The sequence below is a fragment of the Delphinus delphis genome, chromosome 2 (genome assembly GCF_949987515.2).
Source record: "Delphinus delphis chromosome 2, mDelDel1.2, whole genome shotgun sequence".
Classification (NCBI taxonomy): Eukaryota; Metazoa; Chordata; class Mammalia; order Artiodactyla; family Delphinidae; genus Delphinus; species Delphinus delphis.
The window spans coordinates 134,861,564-134,879,817 of record NC_082684.1 but is presented as its reverse complement, the minus strand read 5'-3'; the positions used below and the strand labels follow the sequence as shown (position 1 = coordinate 134,879,817).

Sequence of the window (18,254 nt, the reverse complement as noted above, 5' to 3'; positions counted from 1 at the left end):
CTTTAAATTAACTATTCATTTGTTTGGCTACAGGATCCCCCATCGAACAATGGGCGAGTCATAACTCTGAATAGACCCAGCAGGCAAAGCGGGATCCCTTTTCCTAGTTGGACAACTAGCCAGAGCCTGTTTCCCAGTTACCTAGTCAGTCAATAAGCATTTGTTGAGCTGCACCAGGAGAGCACACGTGGAACCAATATTTCTTGTAACCTTACTGTCCTTGCCCACCCACTCCGTGGTATTGTCATTGCTCCTTGACAGATGATTAAACGGACACTTGGAGATGTGAGGCCAAGGTTACCCAGCAGAAGCCAGGAGGGACTCCCAGGTCTTCCTGCTCTGCGGTCCCTTCCCTGGGGAAACATGTAAGGTAGCCGGGTTTGGGGTCGGGTGGAGGACAGGGCTAAAATACCCGAAACGAGACAATCTAGTTTTTTCCCCAGGGCATTCTTGAATTGACCATTGCATAAAACTCTGTCTTCCCCATAAGAACATTGTTTGAGTTGGGAGTTTGTTCCTGATTTGACATAAATTAAATGATGAAAATGTCTTACAAGTAAAGTTATTATAAACAAACCCTTATAATAACTTGTTAGTAAAGCCATGCTCAGTCCTTATGAAACAGGCATGGAGTCATTGTAGACATTAATTACACAAGGGGCCCTCTTCCACTGCAAAATTTTTTATGAAACATGAAAAACTTTACTATGTCTTTAATATGATTTAAAACTAATATGCTAGAAACAGTAAACAGTGAACATTTAATTAGAAATGCTTTTATTAATGTTTAGAAAAGCATTGTGAGAAAAATACCAACTGCTTTGGGCTCTTTATAAAAGCTGGACTGGGCTTCCCTGGTGGCGCAGTGGTTGAGAGTCCGCCTGCCAATGCAGGGGACACGGGTTCGTGCCCCGGTCCGGGAAGATCCCAAATGCCGCGGAGCGGCTGAACCCGTGAGCCATGGCCGCTGAGCCTGCACATCCGGAGCCTGTGCTCCGCAATGGGAGAGGCTATAACAGTGAGAGGCCCGCGTACAGCAAAAACAAAAACAAACAAAAACAAAAAAAATAAATCACTGTGTGGTTTGTTTCCTGATTGGACACAGGTGGATACACTTGGAATACATATGGCTTCTGTTTTCCCCAAGGAGACTGTGACTGATAGAGGCTAACATAGCCGTAGGTCTATAGGCATCTTGGCACTAAGCAGAAGCAAATGCACATCGTCTCTGGGGTTTCCTTTCCTGCTTAGGTCCTTAGGACTCATTTGTTCATTCAACAACAATTTGTTGAGCACCTGTTACATATCAGTCACTGTTCTAGATGATGGGGATATAGCAATGAACACAAGAAAAACCCTACCTTATATTTTCACAGAAATATATCATCAAATACAAAAGGAAATGAGCTACCATGAAGAGAAGACAAAATGTTAACACATTTACATCCCTATGGTTTTCAGTTATTGCAATTATCAGACAGAAGAAGATGTAAAATAACTAGATACAAAATGTTTAAAGAAATAAAAGATGGGATCACAGGAATAAGCAAGGGATCAAAAAGACAAACAATAACAAGTGTTGGGGAAGATGTGGAGAAATTGGAACCCTTATACATTGCTAGTGGGATTGTAAAATGGTGCATCCCCTTTGGAAAACCTTCTGGCAATTCCTCAAACTGTTAAATACTGAGTTATCATGTAACCTAGATATACAGGTATATGACCAAGAGAAAAGAAAATATACATCCACACACAAAAAGTACATGACTATTTACAGTAGCCAGGTCATGGAAGCAACCAAACTGTCCATCTACAGATGAATGGATAAAGAAGATGTGGCACATATATACAATGGAATATTACTCAGCCATAAAAAGGAACGAAATTGGGTCATTTGTAGAGACGTGGATGGACCTAGAGACTGGCATACAGAGTGAAGTAAGTCAGAAAGAGAAAAACAAGTATCGTATATTAATGCATATATGTGGAATCTAGAAAAATGGTACAGATGAACTGGTTTGCAAGGCAGAAATAGAGACACTGCGTAGAGGACAAACATATGGACACCAAGGGGGGAAAGTGGCAGCGGGGTGGGGTGGTGGTGTGATGAATTGGGAGATTGGGATTGACATGTATACACTAATATGTACAAAATAGATAATGAATAAGAACCTGCTGTATAAAAAATTAAATAATTAAATTAAAAAAAAACAAAACAGGGCTTCCCTGGTGGCGCAGTGGTTGAGAGTCCGCCTGCCGATGCAGTGGACACGGGTTCGTGCCCCAGTCTGGGAAGATCCCACATGCCGCGGAGCGGCTGGGCCCGTGAGCCATGGCCATTGAGCCTGCGCGTCCGGAGCCTGTGCTCCGCAACGGGAGAGGCCACAACAGTGAGAGGCCCGCGTACCGCAAAAACAAAAACAAAAACAAAAACAAAACAACTAGTACATGAATGTTCGTGGCAGCATTATTCATAATAGCCCCAAAGTAAGAACAACCTGAATGTCCATCAACTGGTAAATAAATAAAATATGGTAGACCCATACAATGGAATTTTATTCAGCCATAAGAAGGAACAAAGTACTGCTATTTCCTACAATATGGATGAATCTTGGAAATATTTTGCTAGATGAAAGAAGCCAGTTACAGAAGGCCATATATTGTATGACTCCATTCATATGAATTGTCCAGAACAGGCAAATCCATAGAGACAGAAAATAGATTAGTGGCTTTTGGGAGACAGAGGCAGAAGGGAATTTGTAGTAACTGCTAACGAGTATAGAGTTTCTTTTGAGGGTGACAGAATTGTTCTAGAATTCATGATAATTGTTTCACAACTTCTGTGAATATGCTAAAAACCAATGAACTGTACACTTTCAAAGGGTGAATCTTATTATTTGCAAATTATATCTCAATAGAGCTGTTACTTTTAAAAAATAAGCAAGGCAAAGAGACAACTGCAAATGACCAGACACATCTGAAAAGGAAGCAAATAGAACTTAACAATTTAACTCTTGAGATTAAAAACTCAATGGGGACTTCCCTGGTGGTGAAGTGGTTAAGAATCCGCCTGCCAATGCAGGGGACACGGGTTCGAGCCCTGGTCTGGGAAGATCTCACACGCTGCAGAGCAACTAAGCCCGTGCACCACAACTACTGAGCCTGCACTCTAGAGCCTGTGTGCCACAACTACTGAGCCCACATGCCACAACTACTGAAGCCCGCATGCCTAGAGCGCATGATCTGAAACAAAGAGAAGCCTCTGCAATGAGAAGCCCACGCACCACAACGAAGAGTAGCCCCAGTTTGACGCAACTAGAAAAAGGCCGCACGCAGCAACAAAGACTCAACACAGCCAAAAAAAGAAAAAAAAAAGAGTAGCCCCCACTTGCTTCAACTAGAGAAAGCCCGCGGGCAGCAATGAAGACCCAATACAGAAAAATAAATAAATAAAATAAATAAATTTATTTTAAAAAACCTCAATGGACAGGCTAAACAACACATTAATTAACCACAGCTGGATAGGGAATTAGTGAACAGGAGATAGATCTGAGAAAACTACCCAGAATGAGGCACAGGGAGTCAAGGAGATGAGAAATATGACTGAGAGGTTAAGAGAAGGGAAGATGGAATGAGGTCTAAAAAATATCCAGTCGGAATCCCAGAAGCAGAGAATAGAGAGACTAAAGGAGAAGCAATATTTGAAAAGCTAACAGCTAAAAATTTCCAGATCTGATAAAAGACACCAACATATGGATAGGAGAAACAGAACATGCATCGAGCAGGTTAAAAAAGACATACACCTGGACATATTGTAGGGAAACCACAGAGCACTAAAGGCAAAAATGTTAAAAGCAGCTAGAGAGAAAAGAAAGATTGTCTGCAGAGAAACAATTGGACAGTGACAGCAACAGTGAATCTATACATTCTTTTTTTATATATTCTTTTCCATTATGGTTTATCACAGGATATTGAATATAGTCCCCACAACAGTGAATCTAAAAGATAGAAAAATATCTTCAAAGTACTGAGGGAAAATAACTGTTAACCCAGAATTGTGTACCCAGCAAAACTATCTTTCAAGAATAAATGTAAGATAGAAACATGAAGGTAAAATAGGGACATTTTTAGAAAAAAAAACAGAGATTTTACCACTAACAGACCTTCACTAAAACAACTTCTAGAAGATGCACTTCAGGAAGAAGGAAAATGAGCCCAGAAGGAAGGCCTGGAATGCAAGACGAAATGGTGAGCAAAGAAATCAGTAAATATGTAGATAATTCCAAACACACTGTCTGCAAAAAACAAGTAATGAAAGATGGTGATGGCATGTAATTTGTGGGGTTGAAAAATGACAGGCACAAATACTGGACAATAATAATTTATAGGTGGGGGAAGGAGAGTGAGGCTGGTGAGAGGAGGTAGAGTGTTCTGAGTTCTTCTTGAGAAGGTTCAAGTACTGTTGACTTTAGACTTTGTTAAATGTGCCTGGTAAAATTTCAAGGGTAATTACTAAAAACACAGAAAGTATAACTTCCACACCAGTAGAGCAGAAAATAGAGTAAGAAAACAAAAACAAAAAGTCGGTTTAGGGCTTCCCTGGTGGTGCAGTGGTTGAGAGTCCGCCTGCTGATGCAGGGGACACGGGTTCGTGCCCCGGTCCGGGAAGATCCCACATGCCGCAGAGCGGCTGGGCCCGTGAGCCATGGTCTCTGAGTCTGTGCATCCGGAGCCTGTGCTCCGCAACGGGAGAGGCCACAACAGTGAGAGGCCCGCATACCGCAAAAAAAAAAAAAAAAAAAAAAGTCAGTTTAGAAAAAAAAAAGTTGAAAGAAGTTTCGAAAAGAGAACAAATAGAAAATAAAAATTAAGATGTAGAAATATTATCAGTAATCACAATAAGTATAAATGGGATAAACAAAAGACAGATTCTCAGACCTAGATTTAAAAAAAGCCCCTAAAAACTAGACAAACCTAATATAAAAGGACACAGAAAAGATGAAAGTAAAATGATGAACAAAAGTAAAATGCTAATTAAAAGAAAGCTGGTGCAATATATTGGTATTAGACAAAATAGACTATAAGGCAAAATGTATTATTAGGGCCTTTCATCATTTTCATGATAAAAGGTTTGATCCACCAGATATAATAGTCCAAAAGTTGTGGGCACCTACTAAAATAGTATCCAAATACATAAAATGAAATGTATAGAACTATGGATAGAAATTGACTAATCTGGGACTTCCCTGGTGGTCCAGTGGTTAAGAATCTGCCTTCCAATGCATGGGATGCATGTTCGATCCCTGGTTGGGGAACTAAGATCCCACATGCCACGGGGTAACTAAGCCTGTGTGCTGCAACTACAGAGCCCACACACTCTGGAGCCCGTGCGTCATAACTACAGAGCCCACGTGTTCTGGAGCACGTGCACCGCAACTACTGAGCCCATGCATCACAACTAGAGAGCCCACGCACCACAACTACTGAGCCCACACGCCCTGGAGCCCACACCCACAACTAGAGAGAAGCCCACACACCGCAATGAAGAGCCCACATGCTGCAATGAAAAGAAAAGATCCCGCGTGCTGCGACTAAGACCCAATGCAAGGACTCCCCTGGTGGTGCAGTGGTTAAGTGTGGTTAAGACTCCGCACTCCCAATGCAGGGGGCCCGGGTTTGATCCCTGCTCAGGGAACTAGATCCCACATGCATGCCGCAACTAAGAGTTTGCATGCCACAACTAAGGAGCCCAAGTGCTGCAACTAAGGAGCCTGCCTCCCACAACTAAGGAGCCCACTGGCCACAACTAAGACCTGGTGCAACCAAAAAAAAGAAAAGAAAAAGACCCAACACAGCCAAAACTAAATACATAAATAAATATTAAAAAAAAAAAGAAATTGATAACCCACTAACATAGTGGGAGATTTCAATACAATGATCTCAATTATTAATGGGTCAAAAAAGATTTGAATAACACAATTAACCAGCTTGATTTAGTGGATATTTATAAGTCACTCTATATCCAACAATCAAGGAATAGACATTCTTTCCAAGTGCACATGGAGCACTTCCAAAAGTTGACCATATAAAAGGCCTTATAGCCGGTTTCAACAAATTTCAAAGAATCTGATTCACATAAATCACATTTTATGACCTACGATCATAGTTATAACTTATGCAATTAAATTAAGTCTTTAACAGAAAGATAAATGACACCCCCCTCCTGAGTTTTGAAAATTAGAAAGTACATTTCTTTTTTAAAAATTAATTAATTAATTAACTTTTGGCTGCACTGGGTTTTTGTTGCTATGTGCGGACTTTCTCTAGTTGCGGCGAGCGGGGGCTACTCTTCATTGCGGTGTGCAGGCTTCTCATTGCAGTGGCTTCTCTTGTTGCGGAGCATGGGCTCTAGGTGCGTGGGCTTCAGTAGTTGTGGCACGCGGGCCCTAGAGCCCGCGGGCTTCAGGAGTTGTGGCACCCAGGCTTAGTTGCTCCGCGGCATGTGGGATCTTCCCGGACCAGGGATCGAACCTGTGTGCCCTGCGTCGGCAGGAGGATTCTTAACCACTGCGCCACCAGGGAAGTCCCAGAAAGTACATTTCTATATAATATAGGAGTCAAGCAAGATATTATAATAGAAATTGAAAGTTGTATAGAAACAACTATATGATATGTGATGAAAATTGTACATATCAAAACTGGTGGATGCAGCAAAAATGGTAATTACAGGGAAATTTATAGCTTTAGATGCTTACATTAAAAAAGAAAAAAGGCTGAAAATTAATGAGCTAGCTTTCGCTCTAAGAGGAAAAATAACCCCAGTAGAATAAACACAAAGAAAGTTTAAGAAAAGATATAAAGATAAGAGCAAAAAGTAATGAAATGAAATGAATATACAATAGAGATGATCAACAAGCCCAGGCCAGATAAAACAGACAAACTTTTGGTAAGATTCATTAAATAAGAGAGTAGTAGGTAGCATGCATAAACAAGCAATAATAGGAATGGAGAACAGAAGAAAGTTGAAAATCCAGAAGAGATTAAAAAGATAAGATGAGCATGCCATAAAGAATAAAACATGAATTAATCAATGAATTAAAAAACTTACTAGAAAGGGACACATTTCTAGAAACATATAACTTATCGAAGCTGTAACAAGAAAGCTTGAGCTCCCAACAGTTATTAAAGAAATTGAATCAGTGGCTTAAAAAAAAATCAAGCCTTGCTGGTTTTCAGGCAATTCCTAGCAGATTTTCATGGAACAAATGATTCTAATTTCACACGAACAAAGACTATCCAAAGAAGCAATGCTCCTCAACTCATATGAGGTTAGTATAACTTTGAAATAAAATCAGTCAAGTATGAAAAAGTATGAGAAAGAAAATAACAGACCAGAATCCCTCATGAACATATTAGATGGAAATACTATAAACAAAATACTAGCAAATCAAATCCAACAGCATATATTAAAGGCTATTCATCATGACTAAGCTGGATTTATCCCTAGAATATTTGGATCATTTAACATAAAAGCCCATGACTTTAATTCATTGCATTAATGGGTTAAAGGAGAAGTTGTATGATTATCTAAATAGATCTAGTAAAGGCAGTCAGTAAAAATCAACATTCATTCTCGGTAAAAACTCTTAGTAAAGCAGGAATAAAAAAAACATCCTAACATTAAGACATCATCTTTTTAAAAAAAAGCCTACAGTAGTCATCATTCTTAATGATGAATCATTGAAAGCATTGTTCCTTTAAGAGCAGAACGAGGCAAAGGAGTCTGCCATCACCTCTTCTGCTCCACAAGGCAAGGATAAGACAGATATAAGGAGAGAGAAGGAAACAATACTGTCATTATTTGTAGCTAATATAATTGTTTATGTAGAAAACCCCAAAAGAATCTACAGACAAATTATTAGAATTAATGAGAGAGCTTACCAAGGTTGTTAAATACAATTCACCAAGGTTGCTAAATACAGAAACTGATATATATCTCCTTAGATTAAGATCTTAATCTTAAAATTACAAAGAGATAAACCAGTTAAAAATGGGCAAAAGACATGAATAGGCACTTTACAAAAAAGGAAACAAATCTCCAATAAAAATTAAAATACACTCGACCTCATTGATGGCCAGGGAAACATTCTACAAGTCAATGCCACAATAAGATCCGGTTTTCCAACTCCATTGGCAACAACTAAGAAATTTAGTAACACCGAGTACTGATGGAGATGAAGATCACTGGGACCTTTTATATACTACAAATGGAGTGTAAATTGGTACAACTTTGAAAGACACTTTGGCTATATGTATTTTGTAAAATTGAACTAGATATGTTATAAAGAAGTTCTTGCACATGCATAAGAATATTCATTGCCATACTGTTAAAAAATGGCAAAAAATTGGAGGCTACCAAATGTCCATTGATAGGAGAATGGATAAATAAATAGCTATCTATTCCTACAGGGAATCAACTCCAGCTATACACATAACATGGTCAAATATAATGTATGAAAAAGGCAAGTCGCAGAAAACTGCATAAAATCATGACAGCACTTTTCTAAAGCTAAAATGAGTAAATTAAACAATATTTCATTTAGGGATGCATATACAAATGATAAAACAACCTATTTTTTAAAATCAAGAAAATGGTCAACATAAAATTCAAGCCAGAATTATCTCTAATGAGGAGGCAGGATAAATTAGGAAAAAGGCATACAGGTGGATGCATTAATAGGTAATGTTCTAGTTCTTAAGATGGATGGTGCACTTCCAGGTGTTTATTTTATATTGCATTTATTATTTTGATGTTTCAAATACTATGCATAAAATGTTTAAACAGTGGCCTGTCGTTTCCTATTTTCACCACTACATGGCAGGCTAGTCCGCCAGTAAAGTGACTCCTGAATGGGAAAGGCTGGTGAAGATGAAACTGTACCTAACGACAGTGTTCTAGTAAGCACTCAATTTCCCCTGTAGGAACACATGCAAAATGTAAAACAGGGCTTTTTGTTCTGAGTGTTTACATGCACAACCAGGGCAGCTCTGGTGCACATTACTCTGACCTGGATCTTGCAGCTCTGTTGTCAGGTTTTGTTTTTCCTTTCTTTTTGCCTTATGTAACCATTTTTGAAAATTTAAAAGTGTATCTGCTTAAAAAAAAAAAAGTGTATCTGCTTAAATGTTGATTTTTATTTTTCAGAACTTTCCAGTATTTCCCAAGGTTTCATTTCTAAATTAACAACATGGAGCATACCGTTGGTTACTTGGTTTCCCTCTTGGCAATTGACACATCTAACTTCCTCTTCTAACGTTTATTGATTAGGGGTGGTTTTGTAGCATTAGCATTAGAACCACTGCCTTAATGAATGTCTGGATGACACTGTTACATACAGGAATATTTAAAAATCAGTAACAGTGTTAAAATAGCAGCACAATATTCACAATAGTCATCAAAATTACTCACAGGAATTCTGGTGCCAAATTGCACCAGTCACAGGAAGTGACTGACAAACGTTGGTAGGTATTTCTGTTTTAGCAGCCAATGTTATGCCACCAAGTGGCAACAGCACAAACGGTCCTCCAGCCACCCACTTCCTTTTTCATGCTCTAGACCTGCCCTGTCCACTTGATCAGCCACTAGCCCCATGTGGCAATTGAGGTCTTGGAACGAGATGTGACCTAAGTGTAAAATACACACTGGATTTTGAGGACTTAGTATGAAAAAAAAAAAAAGTAAAATGTCTCAGTAATTTTAATATTGATTACATGTTGAGATGATAATATTTTTGGATATGTTAGGGTAAATAAAATATATTAAAATTAATCTCACCTTTTTAATTAGACACTAGAACATTTCAAATTACATACGTGACTCGCCTGTGGGGCTCACATTTTATCTCTACTGGACAGCACAGCTCTAGATGTTATCACCAAGACTTGCGATCCCTACCTACCAGGGCCGGCTGCATGGGTGTGTGGCCGGTGCAGTCGTACAGGGGGTCCCATGTTCTGAAGTGCTGTTACTGCCTCGAAATCCTTAATTGTATCTTTGAATTTGCGTTTCAGAAGGAAGTCGCCTAGAACAATGGAGCATGCGCCAGGGGCTGGAAGCCTTGGCTCGTGCACCATCCCGCCTCCCCCCGCCTCCCGGTGTCCCTGGCCCTGTCCGGCGACTGCTGCCCCCTTCCGTCCCCGGCAGGGTTCTGGGCGCGGCTATGGGAAGGGTCAGGGGTGTGATGGTGCCCATCCCTTCCCCGGGCTGGCTGCGCAGGGTCTCTCGCCCACCCCAATCCCGGGGCGAGAGTTTCACCGGCGCAGAGGTCTCAGTACCGTTGGGAGTCGCCTGTCTGCCCCGGTTTGGGCAGGGGGCCCTGGGGCAGGAGAGACACCTGGCCTGACCTCTCCAGACTCCGCCAGGCTAGGGCGGTCATCTGCTGGCAGGAGCCGGACCCAGCAGCACGCAGGCCTGCGCTCGCTGCAACCCTGCAGGAGGGATGCACCCTGGGGGACCGCTCTAGCTAGAGAGTGTCCGCGTGTTCCGGAAGCGCGCCCTACTCTGGCTCCGAGCTTGGAGGAGGATTGGGAGGGCTCTTTTCCTCCTAACGACCTTCCTCCGTCTTTCTTGTGTTTGTCTCTTATGGACAGCTCAAGGCACCCCTGGGGACAAACCGTAACTCACAAATTATGTAATTTCTGTATTGTGTGATTCCGTGTGTAAGTGAAATACTATGATAGTTGCATTTAAAATTGGCGTTGCACAATAGAAAGATCAATGGTAAAATTCATGTTAGTAATTACAGTTTTAATTTTCTTTATGTAAAATTTACCATCTTAATTAATCATTTTAATTGTACAGCTCAGTACCATCAAGTATTTACATTGCTGTGCAACCAACACCTCCATGTTGCAGTCATGTCAGAATTTCTTTCCTTGTTAAGACTGAATAATATTCCATTGTACGTATATACCACATTTTATCCATTCATCCAGCCATGGGCATTTGGGTTGCTTCCACTTTTTGGCTATTGTGCATAATGCTGCTATAAATGTGTGTGTATAAATATCTCTTTCCATTGTTTTTGCTAAAATAAACAAGACTGCAATTAATACCTTTGTACATACATCACTTTGCATGCTTGTAAGTCCATTTCTAGGATAAATTCCTAAAAGTAAAATTGTTGGGTCAAAGGAAATGTGCATTTTATAATTTGTTAAATATTGCCAAATTGCTGTCCACAGATGTTGAACCATTTTACACAGCCACCCCAGTGCTGTATGTTTTCAAACTTTTTGATCTTTGACAATATGCTAGATTAAAAATGGTATTTCTGTCAATAAGAATGAACAGAAACATGTGAAATACGTTTAAGTCCATGAGTTTGTAGTAATACAGTAAACTTCCCCAGCAATCTGTAATGTTCATTTTTGGAGGATGCTAGGGAAACAATTCATTATTTTGAAACAAACAAAAACAAAAAGAAAGAATCAAGTATGACCTGCCTTTTCTATGTAAACTGTATGTCAGGATAGCTAAATAGTTCACAAGAGGAAGTTTCTCTTTATAAAAGTATTCTCATTATTAAAGAAGAAATAATGCAACCACTAAGGAAATGATGGATGTAGGCAATGATCATCAATGGTTGCAAAGAGAGACCGAGATAAAGTGAGAAAGATGAGTAGACATCCATTCTATGCTTCGTAATAGGAGACCACTGTGCTACCTCTCAACTGTTCTTGCCTAAACACTCCAACCTGAATCTGAGTCACCAGGTCTAACTGCCAACAAGTTACAGAAAATATAGGGATGAGAAGAACATGCTAAACAACAAATCAAGGGGATGCAATCAGCAAAATTCAGACTGTAGGAAACTCTACAGGACAAGTGACCTAGTTTCTTCAATAAATAAATTAAAAAAGAAGAAGGAAAAAAAAGGGGGGGGGAGGGATAGGGAATCTCTAAATTAAATTTAAGGTACATAGCATCCAAGTGTAATATATGGGTCTTATTTAGATCCTGATTCAAATGAAAAAACATGTGCTATCATTTATGAGACATTTAGGAATGTGAACCCTGATTGGATATTTAATGATATTAAGGAATTAATTGTTGATCTTAAGATATTACGGTATTATGCTATTTTATAATATTATATTTTAGATAATATGGTACTATTTTTCAGATTTATGATATTATAGTTAGGTTAAAAAAATCTTATCTTTTAAAGATATATACTAAAATAATTATTGATGAAATGATACAATGTCTGAGATTTGCTTTGAAATAATACAATGGGAATGTGTGTGGGATGGGGTATGGATGAACCATGACTGACTATGAGCTTATGATTATTGAATCCAGGTGATTCGTACTCTATAATTCTCTCTACTTTTGTTTATGTTTGTGATTTTTCCAAATAAAGAAGCTCATTAAAAAAAAAAAAGACAATGAAAGGGTAATCAGAAACAATGAGTACAGATGGCTCTTTTTGGGAATTTTGATGCAAAAAGGAAAAAAAAAGCAACAGCTATTGGGTCAACAGAAGGGTATTACAAAAAAAAAACCAACACCTTAATTATTCAAGTATTACATATGTATGGAAAAGTGTACTGCACAAGGAATCCTCACCAAATAAATACCTACCCCCATATATTAAAAAAGTTATTTTACTGGGTCTTTTGGGTAAACATATATAGAAAACAAATGAACCCCACATCTAGGAGTATAACATTTAGCCCCCACACACGGTGAACTCACAGTATGGAAAGGACAGAGCAAAAACAGGTAAAAATAGGCAGGCTTCCACTTTTGTGAGAAAGGGGATTTCAAGCTAAGAAGTTGGTCTTGTTAAATAAGAACTGAGACCACCCATGTCAACATGACACAACTGCTCTAGGAAATTCTAGTCCAGGAGGATAAATAGATTAATTGTTTGTTTCAAGAAATTAATTTATCTGGGCAAATCGTTTGCTCATCTGGGACAGGACAGGTGTCTCTCAGGACCACAGACTGCTCACACAGACAAAGAGCTCACACGTATGACCAAGTTTATTTAACGAGACTTGCTTCAAGACCCCTGCTTTCCTGTGTCTACGGATCTTAAACTGTCTTAAATGTCACAAACTGTGCCCACTCCCCATCAATTTCTTGCTTTGAAAAACCACCTTAAACCACTGGAGCCCAGGCCTCCAAATCCTATAAACACCCTTTCTTGAAATCCTCCTTCTTAGAAACTACACCAAGTCTCTTTCAAGGTGTTATTCTCCCTTTCTGCAGTAAATACTGAATTAACTTAGACTTACTTTGCTTGATCAACAGGTTTTTCTGGTCTTCTTTTGAGGAGGTGGCAGTAGCCAAGAGTTCTCCTAAAATCTGTGAACTTGAACGAGAAAAAAACCTGCCATTTATTTTCAGAAACGTTTAACTGAAAGTGAGCATTTCCTTCAACTACGAATGTGCACAACAAACCACAGTGACTTTTGCACAAGTAAAAATTACTGGTATTTTCAGTCTGCGTTATAGCTGTTGCGTACATCTCAAAATATCATTTACGCCTAACAGTACTTTGAAATGAATGATAGGGTCAGAATTGTGAAGGCGCTGAGATTTTGCCCTCCCTGCAAGCTAACAAGTCAGCTTGCCACAGTTTCCTGGATAAGGACAGAAGACACAAAACTCCTGGATCCCAAATGTAAGACGTTATTACTCACAGCGAAAGGGGTAGCTAGAGTGTCAGCATATTTGCGCTGTTTCCCTGAGCTCTAATTCCCATCGGGCAATGTGGAGGGCCAGGTGACTCGAGCACATGTAGTAGATTATGTTACATAAGAAGAATGTAGAGCCGAGGGCCCAGCACTTGTTTGAGTAAGCAGCAAATAAGCTAGTCTGTTGCCTAAGTGACTACCTACTGAAACCGCTCAATATCACAAGGGTAAACTCAGCAAGGATGTCCAGGACCCCTGGTGGACTGCCTCTCCTACATGAAGTACTAGATCCTGTCATTAATGCATTTATAAAGGAGCAGATGTATTACTCTGTCATCATTTTGTTTTTATATTTTAATATAATTCATTTCCTTTATAATCCTATGTATTTTATTGTATGCATACAAATACATTACTCTGAGACGGGGTTGGTAAGCTTAACCAGGCTGCCAAAGGGGCCCATGGCACAAATAAGGTCAAGAAACTGAAGATTTTCAAAAATATTTTCACCAATAAGTGTGGATATAAAAATAAAATTTTATACAACTCCATTACTCGGGAAAACCTTTTCAGAGCTCTTCTTGTCTAGAAGGCAGAGTGGGAAGGGCCCTGGCACCAAATCCAGGGCACTAGAGTTTGACTTTTAGTTGTATGAACCCCAATTTTCCTTATCTGTAACATGAGATGCTTGTTACCTAACTCACTGGCTCAAAACGTAGAGAGGTACATTGTCACACGTTGCTGGTGGGAGTGTAAATTGAATACCTTTTCTGGAGAGTAATTCGGCTCTATGTACTCAAAAATATTCAAATCCTTCGAGCTAGTAGTTCCATTACTAGAAATTTACTATTAGGACATGATCAGATATATAGACAGAAATGTAAGTAAAAAGATGTTCACGGCAGTATTATTTATAGGTATATACTACACTTCTGTAAATATCTGGAATGTCCAACAATTAGGGCATGGCTACAGAAATTGTGGCACTTCTATACTGATAAATGCAGTCATTATGGATTTTTATAGCTCAATGTTTGGCACCATTAGAAAATGCCTATGATTTTATGTTAAGTGGAAAAAAAATCTAAAACTCTTTATGTAGTATGCCTCCAATTTTGTTTAAGTGCCCTATATATGTATATAGGCTCAGAAAAAAAGCCTAGTTAGAAATTTACTGAAAACGTTACTGCTAGTGGTATAATATATACATATTTGACATTTTAAAATTTACATTTAAAAACATTTCCCAGTATCCCTCAATAAGCATGTGATGCTTTGTAATAAGAGAAGCCAATTATTTTCAAAAGCAGCTCAAAATTGAGCTTATTTATGTGCAATGCTATGGAAATCATACTGTGCTACACAATTGTGAAATGTTATTAGTGTTTTTCTGGGGCTTCAGAAGCATGGTTGGATTCATGTTTAAATCAATAAATTTGACTGCAAGGAAGATACATTGGTCAGTGGGTGGCCCAGTTTTGTGCAGCTCCTCCAGCAGGCGGGCTCCCTCTGCTCGCTCCTGCCCCCTCCCCCTGCAGCCCAGCAGCTGAGAGACTCCCCTGCTCTAACCTCTGTTTGTTTTTCTTCTCCGCCTCCATCCACCACCAAGCCCTCCTTCCTCCGGTTCAAGTCTGTCTGGTCTTGTCTCCTGGGCTGAATCATGCCTCAGAAATGGAAAAAGCCTCAAGGCCAGGGCCTGTGCCATCAATGTGCATAATGAGAGTTTTACTGCAGATTCCAGGTTAGAGGCCTGTGTGTGTGCCATGTTTCTGGGCTTCTGGGCCTGAGCCCTGATGGAACGCTAAAACCATATGGCCAGACAAAGGTGAGGAAAAAGCCACTTCTGTGGCATGATTTGAGGGCATCCTTACCCCAGAGGTCTCTGGTGCCAACTCACTCTCCTCCACTCTTGAGATCTCCACCATAGGAGAAGGCTCCTGTTATAAAATATACATGGATCACCTGGGGCAGCAACATATCCTAATACTAAGACAGGCGCTGGGGCTTCCCTGGTGGCACAGTGGTTAAGAATCCGCCTGCCAATGCGGGGGACACAGGTTCAAGCCCTCGTCCGGGAAGATCCCACATGCCGTGGAGCAACTAAGCCCATGCACCGCAACTACTGAGCCTGCACTCTAGAGCCCGTGAGCCACAACTACTGAGCCTGCGTGCCACAACTACTGGAGCCCGGTCGCCTAGAGCCCGTGCTTTGCAACAAGAGAAGCCACCACAATGAGAAGCCCGTGCACCGCAACGAAGAGTAGCCCCTGCTCGCCGCAACTAGAGAAAGCCCGCATGCAGCAACAAAGACCCAACGCAGCCAAAACTAAATTAATTAATTAATTAAAAAAAAAAGGCTGAGGCTCTGGAATCAGACAGACTCAGTTAGATTTGGATCCCAGCTCCACTACTGCTTGGGGATGTCACTTGATGTCTCTGAGCCTGGGTCTCCTCATTTGTAAACGATGACAAAAAGCACTTACATACACCAAGCCTATGCCAAGCGCAAACCTATGTGCCTTTCTTATATTAACTCATCTGATCTGTGCAACAACCTTATTTAGTCACATGCTGTTATCATCGTGTTCATCTTACAGATGAGGAAACTGAGGCCCAGGGTGGTTAATTAACTTACTCAAAGCCTCACAGGATCAGCACTAAGATGAACCCCAGCAGTACGGTTCTAGAGTCTATGTTTTTAAGGACATGTTTGGGAGGCTCACTGTACGATGGAACGATAGTAATTATGATTTATTAGGAGCTTACTTAGTACCAGGCACTGTGCTAAAGGCTATATAGGAATTTCTCGTTAGTTCCTCCCACCGCCTGGATGAGGGAGGGACTATTGTTACATGCTAACCCTGACCTGGCAGGACAGTCTGCTATATACAAGGCCCTCTATTAAGGGCTGGGCCTTCAGGGGTTGCTACAGCAAAGAAGAACTAAGATGTGTCCATAAATAACCGTGATTCACGGTAGAATCAGAGTTTGATGGAGCTGGCAGAGAGCTTAGAGATTATCTGGTTTAAACTTGTGTTTACTGATGACAAGAACTGACTTGCTTTGTTTTTTCCCACAGGGTTTGGGGATTCAATGATATAATGATAACAATAGCCAACACTTAATGAGTTGCTTGCTGTGTGTGTACGTGTGTTGTTGTGTGTGTGTTTTTCTGTGTCTCTGTGTGTGTTTATCTCATTTAACCCTCACAATGACCAGGTAGAAGCACTGTTATTATCCCATTTCATAGATAAGAAAACGGAGGGAAGAAGCTAAATAGGCAACTTGTCCAGCGTCACACAGTTAGCAAATGGTGGAGCTGGGATGCTGGCAGAGTAGATTCCAGACCTTGGGTGCTGAACCACCATGCTCTCTGCCACCCCAGTTACAGAAGGTGGTTAAGAAGCCTAGGAGGTGGGGGCTGGATTGGGTGGATGGGAAAGTGTTGTAGACCACAAAGTGCTATACAGACATGAGTTATTATTAGAAAGAGGTAAGGGACTCCCCTGGTGGTCCAATGGCTAAGACTCTGTGCTCCCAATGCAGGGGGCCCGGGTTTGATCCCTGGTCAGGGAACTAGATCCCACATGCCACAACTAAGAGTTTGCATGCCGCAACTAAAGATCCTGCATGCCGTAACGAAGATTCCGCATACGGCAACAAAGATCCCGTGTGCTGTAACTAAGACCCAGCGCAGCCAAATAAATAAACAAATATTAAAAAAAAAAGAAAGAGGTAAGGGTTCCAAGAGAGGTATAAAGTGGTACAGAGCTCAGGACAAAACAAGGAAGATCTCTAGGATGAGACAGCGTTTGCTTTGGATTTGGACCTGTGTTCCTGGGTAGGAATGAGGAACGTCCAGGGTGTGTGTGGGATTGCCAGGTGGGGAAGAATTTCCTCTAGCCCTCTCCCATTAACAAAGGATGGATGATCAGATTAGCTAACTAGCACCTAAGCCCAGGAGAAGTGATCAGGACCATAGAAAGCCTTGGGGACCTCCAGCCGAGATCCTAGCTGCAGAGAGCATGTTGGGTGGGGGCCACTCAGAGGGGGATAAAGAGGGAACAGAAAGCTGGTAGCAGGGTCAGGGCATGAGGGTCAGACACCCAGCATCCAAATCCTGACATTCTAACACACTCTAGTTGTGAGGCCATGAGCAAGTTACACATTTCTTTCTTTTTCTTTTTTCTTTTTTCAAAAAATCTTTCCCTGCTCTCCAGTGCATTTTCTTTTTTTTGTTTTTGTATGTCCTTTGTGCTATTTTTTTTCTTATTAGTCATCAGTTTAATACACATCAGTGAATACATGTCCATCCCAATCTCCCAATTCATCACACCACCACCCCCACCCGCCGCTGCTTTCCCCCTTGGTGTCCATACGTTTGTTCTCTACATCTGGTTACACAACACTTCTATCTCAGTTTCTTCATCTGAAGACTGGGAATGATAATAATGGCATGTCCCTCAGAGGCTTGCGCAAATTTAACATGCTAATCTGTATACAGTGTTTACTATGATGCCTGGCACACGGTAAGCACTCAGTATGAG

The 18,254-nt window shown here is 40.6% G+C and overlaps 1 long non-coding RNA gene across 1 annotated transcript in view; it reads right to left on the bottom strand.

Moving 5' to 3' along the window:
* The window catches only part of LOC138414001 (uncharacterized), a 31,082-nt gene that overhangs the window by 9,133 nt on the left and 3,695 nt on the right, over positions 1–18,254 (bottom strand). The window contains exons 2-3 of the long non-coding RNA XR_011246378.1: positions 15,579–15,644; positions 13,306–13,382 (exon numbers count right to left, since the gene is read on the bottom strand). This is a non-coding gene — a long non-coding RNA (uncharacterized lncRNA). The remainder of the gene's footprint in view (positions 1–13,305; positions 13,383–15,578; positions 15,645–18,254) is intronic.